This window comes from Octopus sinensis, unplaced genomic scaffold (assembly GCF_006345805.1).
Source record: "Octopus sinensis unplaced genomic scaffold, ASM634580v1 Contig07138, whole genome shotgun sequence".
Lineage (NCBI taxonomy): Eukaryota > Metazoa > Mollusca > Cephalopoda > Octopoda > Octopodidae > Octopus > Octopus sinensis.
Window position 1 is genome coordinate 25,001 of NW_021829867.1, and position 9,344 is coordinate 34,344.

Genomic DNA, 9,344 nt, shown 5'->3' on the forward strand with positions numbered 1-9,344 from the left:
GAAGCTGTGGGGAAGGGAGTGTAAGGAAATCAACGTCGGGTGTTGGCAGCAAATGGATCGCCTGACCATCGGGACGCATCCTTTCCACAAGAAGCGGAAGAGGATGCGTTCTAGTTTGGTGATGGTAGGGTCGGGACAAGGTACGACGGTCAGGCAGTAGTAGATGGTGGACGCGATGTAGGCTTTTGCCACCTCCACCCGACCTTTTAGGGACACTTTCCTCTCGGCCCATTGCTGGGCGAGAGTGACCACCCTGCTCGTTATCTCGTTCCAGATAGATAGATAGATATGTAGATATATAGGTAGATAGATAGATAGATAGATAGATAGATAGATAGATAGATAGATAGATAGATAGATAGATAGAGATATAGATAGAAGATCGATTGATTGATCGATAGATAGATCATTTTATTGTTGCATCCTTAAAAATTTCAGGAACACAAACCATAGAGCTTCAATTCCCGTTCGCTGTGTCGATGAGATCCGACAATTCTAATTTATGGCGTAGAATTTAAACATAGCTGTAAACAATTCCTTACGTTTGTCATCCATTGGGCTGCGCCTATGCTGGGGCACTGCCTTAAAGTGTTTAGTCGCACAAATCGACCCCAGTATTTGTTGTTAAGCCTGCTGCGTATTCTCGCGATCCCTTCCGCTGATTTGCCTAGAGTTACGCAACTTTATACTTTTGATTTTTTTATTATTACTTACCAGAAAAAAGAAAAACATGAAGGCAATTATCGTCAGCAGCAGGCAATTTTGAATCAGACGTAAATGCTTTGAAAATGACGTGGTAAAAATGTGAAAAGTTTCAAGTGGTTGTAAGGAATTTAACAAGATACCGATCGGCCAAATTACTGGGACGTAAAAAACCGGAACCTCTTCCCAAGCGGTCATAGTGGATAAACTGAAACACATACACATATACATACACGCGCTCACATATACATAGATATATACATATATGTAAAATAATAAATATATATATATATTATAACTAAGTGTGTGTGTGTGTGTGTGTATATATAACAAAGTAAGTTGGGGGTACTAATAAATATATATAATTGAAATATAGGATAGAATTTTACGAGGATTTATCAAGTAGTTATCGTGAAAAACCTCAGAAAGGATAACTTATTAATTATTCCCTATGAATATATTTATATATATTAAGGGCATTACTTATACATAAATGCCTCACGCTAGGAGGGTCTCTTGAAGTATAAACTACTATAATGCCCACATTGTACAAAACGCGAGGGAATGCAACCCTCAAAGCGAGCCTCCAGAAACAGACGTAGCTGAACATCATATGATTCCGTAATTACTGCACAAAATCCACTTTTCACTCATCAGCGCAGCCTTTGTCAAGACATAAAAATTAACAAAAATCAACGTACCAGACGAACACTTGTATCCTTGTGTTTGATACAATGTGGTTATTATATTCAGGCAGTCATAGTTGACGGAAGCGATGTACGCATTCGCCACCTCGACTCGACCCTTCACGAACAGCTTCCTCTCTGCCAATTTCTGGGTGAGATCGACTATCCTGTTCGTCACCTCTCACCCGTTGTTGTCCCACCTCGGGGTCTACAGCAGACCAGACCCCAAACAGTTTAACCTGTCTTTCACTTTAGCGCCCTACAAACTGTCGGTTGGTATGGGTCTGCCTCTCCATCTGCCGATTTGCAGGCCCACCGACTTCTCTTGGATAAGCTTTGCTCCTATCAACGCTTCGTGGACAGTATTATGATGACATAGTCCGTGTTAGCTGATACGAACATTCCACATCCTAAGACATATATATATATATATATTTATATATATATGTTATCTGTGTTTCTAATTATATAATTTCGATTTGAAAATTTCAGTCAGCAGTTTATGATGATTGGCGGTGGAAGTGGAAGAGTTAAAATGAGAGAGGGGTAGAGGGAGTGATAGAAGAGTGAGAGGGGAAAGAAGAGGAGGAGAGTTGATGTGTACGATTGTTCGTGTGTGTGTGTGTGTGTGTTTCTCTGTGTGTGATGTAATATATACATAACCCTGCCTAAGCTTTTCTTTAATATGAAACTGGAGGGAATATCACATTAACGATTGCATTAAATGATATTTTACTGTGAAGAAGTGAGTGAAATGTTTAGCCGGAAGAAATTTCCAATAACAATAATAATTATAATAATAATAATAAAAATAATAATAATAGTAATAATATTAATAATAATAATAATAATAATAATAATTATTATATTATTATTATATTATTATTATTATTATTATTATTATTATTGAGCAGTGCATGCCATCAAAGTGACACTAGGGTAAAATATACGAAGCCCAGTATACCCATCATGACTACCCGTCTGATAAGGGTACACCAGGCACATGCATCACAACCATAAATGCGAAACATGATGATCTCATATCAAGATAAAAAGCACATGACCTTTTAGGTGGGGACCAGTTAGAATTTTCTTCTGGTCGAGTAACCCATCCTGCTCAAAAGGTCCCTGAGTAAGAGTTGTTTACGGATTTTGAACGAAACACCCATGTTTCCAGAGGTGAATTATTCAAACCCCAAAGAATCCCTCTCAACACATGGCTATGATACTCCCCCACTACTTCTGCTTGTGATCAGAGATGCACATATCATCAGCCACTAAGGGACATGCTCAACTGGTTAACGTCGAGCAACTGACAAGCAAATCTGTGGTATTGAGCAGAATATTTGCTGGAGCCCATCCCCTATACCAAGAAGATGGGCTACTCTTCTTACATCTCTTCAACATCCTTCAACAACCCTTATTATTATTATTATTATTATTATTATTATTATTATTATTATTATTTGCAAATAGGGCCGGCATAGCGGTGAGATCTGGCAGAATCTTTAGTACGTCGGGCGAAATGCTAAGCGGTATTTCTTCTGCCGTTATCTTCGGAGTTCAATTTCCCCCAAGGTCGACTTTGCCTTTCATCCTTTCGGGGTCGATTAAAGAAGTACCAATTACGCACTGTGATCGATATAATCGGCTTAATCCGTTTGTCTGTCCTTCTTTGTCTTTTCTGTGTTTAGCCCCTTGTGGGTAGTAAAGAAACAGGATACAGTAGACATGGACAGTGGAGATTTAACGCTGAGACAATGAGTACACAGTAAAAAGAATAACAATGATATCCGACAAAAGAATATAACAATGAAAGTTCGTAATAGGTGCAGGTAATCCCCTGGAGTTGGCTCAGGTACCCCCACCCCAATCCTGAACAACTCGACGCTTCGAGAGCATCTGGGAAGAACACTCTCCTTTCTTTCAAATTCACTAGTTCAAAGGCGTGTTATTAGAGTAAGTCCACTCACACGTACCATTTTCGCTATTCATCCACCTTTTGGCAAATGTACTGGTTGGCAGCACTTCACTCTGCACCCTCATCTTCCTTTCCAAAGAAAATTTGAAAAAGTTGACGAGTGATTGGCCGTAGAGAAAAGTCTCTGCCTTTAGTCCTTTTAACCTGGTCCACAACACAGCCTCTTTCGCTACTTGCTATTAGACATAAGTAAATTGCCTGACCTTCCGGACTGATTGAAAGTGGATGATCGATCTTCACTACGGACTCGGCCGATAGATAGAACCACCGTACACGTGATAACAGCTGTTCAACATAACTCCACATGTCAGTAATGCAAGGACACTGGACGAGTGCGTGCAGAATGATTTCATAGCTCTGCGCACATGTCGGGTAGGTCGGTCAGACAGAACTTCCGTGCTTGTAGAGTTTATCTCGAACCGTCAGTGCCCCCCGACAGCACTGCATAACAAGGGACTTCTAGAAGTTATCCATCGTCCCCGTCTTGAAAGTCCTCCTCAACAGACTGGTTAGTTCAATTTTGTCAACGCCTAGCGTCTCTCCAAGTGCTTCATCGCACTTTCCCTCCACTAACCCTCCATAGAGTGGATTTTCTACTGATCGCATTGCCCACCTGGTAGAGGACAGTGTGTGCCTAGCAACATTCCAGATGCCAGTAACCCTTCCTCGGTCTCTTCTTGACCCACGACTGCAGCTTACTCAAGGAGATGAGATGTGGAAAAGCCTGTTTGACAAACGATGACCACACCTGTTCACCATTTACGCAGAATATTTGGAGATGCCGCAGCCCCAGTGCATGTCTTCCACAGCATGCCCAGTGTTCCGGAAATCGGAAAGCGAAAGCACAAAAACGAAAATGGGAAAAGGGAAAAGTAAAAACAGCATTTAAGAGTTCTCCTTGTTAGACATTGAATTATAAGGCTAATAAAATATCAAAAATCTAATCAAGAATAGACGGAATTTTTCAGTTCTTCAAAATATATTTATACTTGACAACGACTGAAAATTCCCGACCTAGAGTCCAATAGAGGATTAAGCATCTTAGATCTGAACAGGATATGCACTCTTTCAGCTAAACAATGTTTATATTTATTCGATCCATTCACATAAGTTATGGATTCTCAATTACTTCCCATCCAGTCACATGTGGTGTTTCGTTTTCTTCCAAACTTAGCCACTTTCGTAGCTTTACTTTTGGCATATGTCGGAAGGGGATTATGTGATTGGCATTAACGACTTTGAAATTCACCTTAAATAAGCAAAAGATTAAAAGAATAAAAGATTGTGTGTGTGTGTGTACATGCATACAAAAATACACCCACATACGCACGGATATGTACATAAGCGCGCGCACACACACATATAGGCGTATGGATTATTGTTTCGGTAAGTTGTGTCCACGAGAAAGACACTTCCAGTGCTCTCATCTGAAAAGCACCAGCATTAACCAGGGGTTAACATTGCGACAGACTGGTATCCTGTGTGTTGTATCCTTGTGTGTTGAAATACGTTCGAAACCGAGATATACTGGGGGCCTAATGAGCCTGTAGATCAGGCAGAGAATTTAGCTTAGAAAATGCTTTAATGTAGACATTTAGGCATGCGCAGTCAAGTGTTTCTGTAACGTTTATGGAGTGGAAGTCGATATGAATATGACAAAAAAAGAAATACCGTATTTTCCGGTGTATAATCCGCTATTTTTTACCTGGGAAATTTAGTGTGCCGCTTAGAGAAAGGTGCGCCTAATGTGTGTAACTTTTTTTATAGTTCCAGGAGGAAAATAATTTGTGTATGGAGATCGATTTTTTTGGCGGAAAGGTCGGTCGATGAAAGACTATTGCTACAGGACATTTGTGCCTGGAAGAAAACAAAGCACATTTGTTTTGTTTAAACTTCATGTTTTGATAAAGTTTTTTTTTTATCCAATAAAGAATTAATATTGACGGAAGGTGTTTGTTGCTGATTATAGTAAGATAAAATAAAAAAATCAACAATACATCTCAAAGTTGAAGAATAAAACATTTTGAAAATACATACACATCAACAACAACAAAGCTAGCAGCGGTCACGTGGTTCCATAAGTCTTTATAAAACACCGGTAGGCTTTATGTGTGGATAAAAACCAAAATTTTCCCCAAAAACCCAAGCTAAACTTCACAATACAATAATACAAACATTAATAAGCCACCTCAATTGTATAATACTAATCTTAAGCCAACATTCTACAACCCTGTCTACGAGACGACAAATATTAGTTCCATTACAACCTCTCAATCCGATACTAATATAAATCCCAATTTAGATTCTCCCCACTAACAACAAACCAACCAACATCAACATTACTAATAGTAAACCCCAACCACTTGCAACTGTCGCGCATCTGAAATATACGGTATGCAGACACCTGTCTCCTCAAAAGTGTATTGTATAAGTTTCACGTGATGACCGCATGCACCCACCAGGCAAGGATGTATATTTGGGGCACTGAGGATTTGGAATGGCGTTGTCGTGCTCATATGAATTCTTTCACTAATCCCAAATCTAAACTATTTCAATCTTTAGCGACACACATATACAACCTCAATTCAAAACAATGTCCAATACGCTCTATCGTGGTCCAAATTATGTGAAGCTCCCCTCTACAACACAAATATAGGTAAATGTATGTTATGTATAAAAGGGTTATTAACTATTCTTCGCCTCCACAACTCCTCACTGTTAAATTCTCTGACGTTATTTTTTATCGTAAGCATAAATACTGCCCGACATTCATGCACTTCCCTAATTCCAAATAAATAAAGCTGTAAAGTAAAACAAGTGTCAACCTGACAATCGACAAGTGGACACATTCCAAATAGCAAATATGTGTGTGTGTGTCTATGTATACATATATGTATGTATATATATATATATATATATTATATATATATATATATATATACATATATATATATACAGATATATTATATATATATATATATATATATATATATATATATATATATATATATATATGAGCATATGCAATACATATGAAATATCCAAAATTGCATTACAATACATAATATATACATACAAGCTCTTACATACATACATGCAAACACACACACATATACGCACAATATATATACATATAAACTCCTACATTAATACACAGTATTAAAAACATTAAGTAGTCAGCATATATATATATATACCTACAGAAATATAAATATATAACACGCATCCCAAATTTATTCCAAGTATTATGATCAATCGATTTTTCATCCTCCTCTCAGCCTCCTAAATCTCTCCAACACACATCACAAATTCTTCAAATTTTTGCTTTTCAACCGTCTCTACTCTCATTTGACCCTTCTCGGCTTGAAACAATAATTAACAAAAGTCAAATACTAAGAAAAATACCGACCCGATTTTTTGTACTACTAACATTCTTAACCACTCCCTCGTACCTGAAAAGTGTCCTTAAAAAATACCCCACGTAATTTGAGATGGAATTGCTGTTTCATTATTGTACCAGCTAGAAGGGGATACTCCTTCAACATTCAGATGAATTACTTATTTATTCACATCGTTTAAAATTAAACATACGTTATCTTCTAGCTTTGAGATTTTGATTATGTGATTGCTTACTTTTAGAATAACTTTGCATGGTGGTTGTGAAAGGGCTGATCTGTTCAGTTTCAACAGAAAACAGGAAGAATATTTGGGCCCGACGTGGCCAGTGCCAATGCTAATGGGTTAACTGAAAATTATGCCGTCTTCGAAACATGTGTCGAGAGTAAAAACCTCGTTCGACTCCATTCTTTCATTTATTCATATAAATAACACAAATTTGCAGACAGGACTTAACTGGGTTAAGTAAAAATAAAAGCATAATAAAACATTTTAGGTAATTTGGGGACACAAATTTATGAGGTCTTAAGGGTGGAGAACCTTTTTATCCCATCCTTAATGCCGTTGAGGAGACTGGACAATGGCCAATAGAAGGCCGATATAATATAATGAAAATCGTAACTTACCAATAAAGTGCTGTTAGTCTCTGTTCGTAAGAGGTAGTGAATGTTTATATATATCTATATATATATATATATGTGCGCATATATATATATTGCGTCATTTGTTTATTTACCATAATTTTTTCATTGAAGTAGCACACAATTATGCATATATATATATATAATATATATATATATATGTGTGTGTGTGTGTGTGTGTGTAAATATAGATTGGCGTCTTTATTTCTCATTATATGAATCCGATATTAAAAGTTTGCGTCAGCAGACAAAGTTGGGCGTTGATAGTGGAAGAGTGTAGATGAGAGAGGGGAAAGAAAAGTGAGAAGAAAGAGAGAGAGGAGGAGGGAGAAAGAAGAAGAAAAAGAGGGTTTTGTGGTGTGGTTGTGTGTTGTGTTGTGTATATGTATATATATATATATCAACACGCACACGCAGTTATCAGAATTATATAAACGTAATATTCATGTATTTGTATATGATATATATATAATATATTATATATATATATATATATATATATCTATATATATATAATATCTAATATATATATATATAATATTATATATATATATATATATATATTATATATATATGTAGGTGAATGAATTATCCTAGCATGGAAAATTCGTTTAACCGATACCTGGGTAGCAATTCACGTCGGAAATCACAGTTGAAGTGACCTGTCAAGGGTAGAAACTCCGGGTTCGTGTGTGTGCAAATGTGTGCAATTGTGTATTTATGAATAAATGAAAGAATGGAGCGAACGAGGTTTTTACTCTCGACACATGTTTCGAAGACGGCATAATTTTAATTCCGAAGGAATAAATGTGTGCATTATGTCATCTTCTCATCAGGAAGATTAAGAGCCTCTTTCAGCCACAAGACGAACAAAACTTTTGATGATTGCCTACATGGTGACCACAGTGACAATGAGTGTTTTTTTTAAATAATCCGTTATAAGCAATGACTTAAAAAATGGTAGAAGGAGGGAGTAGTAAAAAATAGGTAGGGGACAATATGTATGCTGTATGTATGATGATGTGCGGGTGTGTGCTTGTGTTAATGATTGCGAGTGATTGTGTATGTGTATGAGTGTGTATATAACTGCATTTGTGTCTGTGTGTGTATGTGTTATTGTGTGTGTGAGGTAGACAAACGTGAAATACACTTAGTAGTAAGGTGTGAAATTTGTGTCTGTGTGTTTGATCGTGCGTGTTATAGAGAGGGATATATATATATATATATATATATTATATATATATATATATACATACGTCAAAGAAATTTAGTAGCTATGGAACATAAAATCGTTTAAAAGCGACATTAACCGGAAATGATTAAAATATTGTTATACGATCAGATGATAGATTTTTCATCTGTTAGAATCATCTCACTTTTGCTCGATAAGTATTGATCATCGATCTCTTCCCAAATACGATGTCAAAAGCCAACATTAAAATGAAGTACATTTCTAATTTCATTGTTAGACCCTCCAGTGTTCACATTGTCATCCACCATTCTCTTCCTGAAGAATCTCTGAAGCTTAAGCTGGATGTGCTAGAAATAGCAGCCAAATATTTCCTCTGAGCAGACGATAGATTCATTTAACGATCGTGTCACTTCAGAAAATCAAGTTATCAATAACGATAATAATTTAAATGGTATATATAATGATTGACATGGAAGCAAACGATACAAATTCATTTAACAATAGTTCGTTTCTGAAAATTACGTTTGTGAAATAAAGTATATGATAGAGAAATTATAACAATTCTGAAGAGGAAATAAAGGTTTTAGCAGCTTTAAAGTTATGGGAAAGGAATTTTCGTTATCAAAGTAGCAATATTTTATACGAAAGAAGGATGACAGGCGAGGATTTTGTGGTGTGAAGGGTCTTCAATTGTATATATCCTGGTCTGTGTGTGCGTGTGTGTGTGTGTGTGTGTGTGTGTTTGT

At 36.7% G+C, this 9,344-nt stretch overlaps 1 protein-coding gene across 1 annotated transcript in view; it reads right to left on the reverse strand.

The window, feature by feature from the left end:
• LOC115227783 (leucine-rich repeat and immunoglobulin-like domain containing-NOGO receptor-interacting protein 4) overlaps positions 1-7,456 on the reverse strand; it is a 31,090-nt gene extending 23,634 nt beyond the window's left edge. The window contains exon 1 of the mRNA XM_029798516.2: positions 7,392-7,456. The gene's annotated coding sequence lies outside the window, so the exon portion shown is untranslated. The remainder of the gene's footprint in view (positions 1-7,391) is intronic.
• Between the last annotated feature and the right edge of the window lie 1,888 nt (positions 7,457-9,344).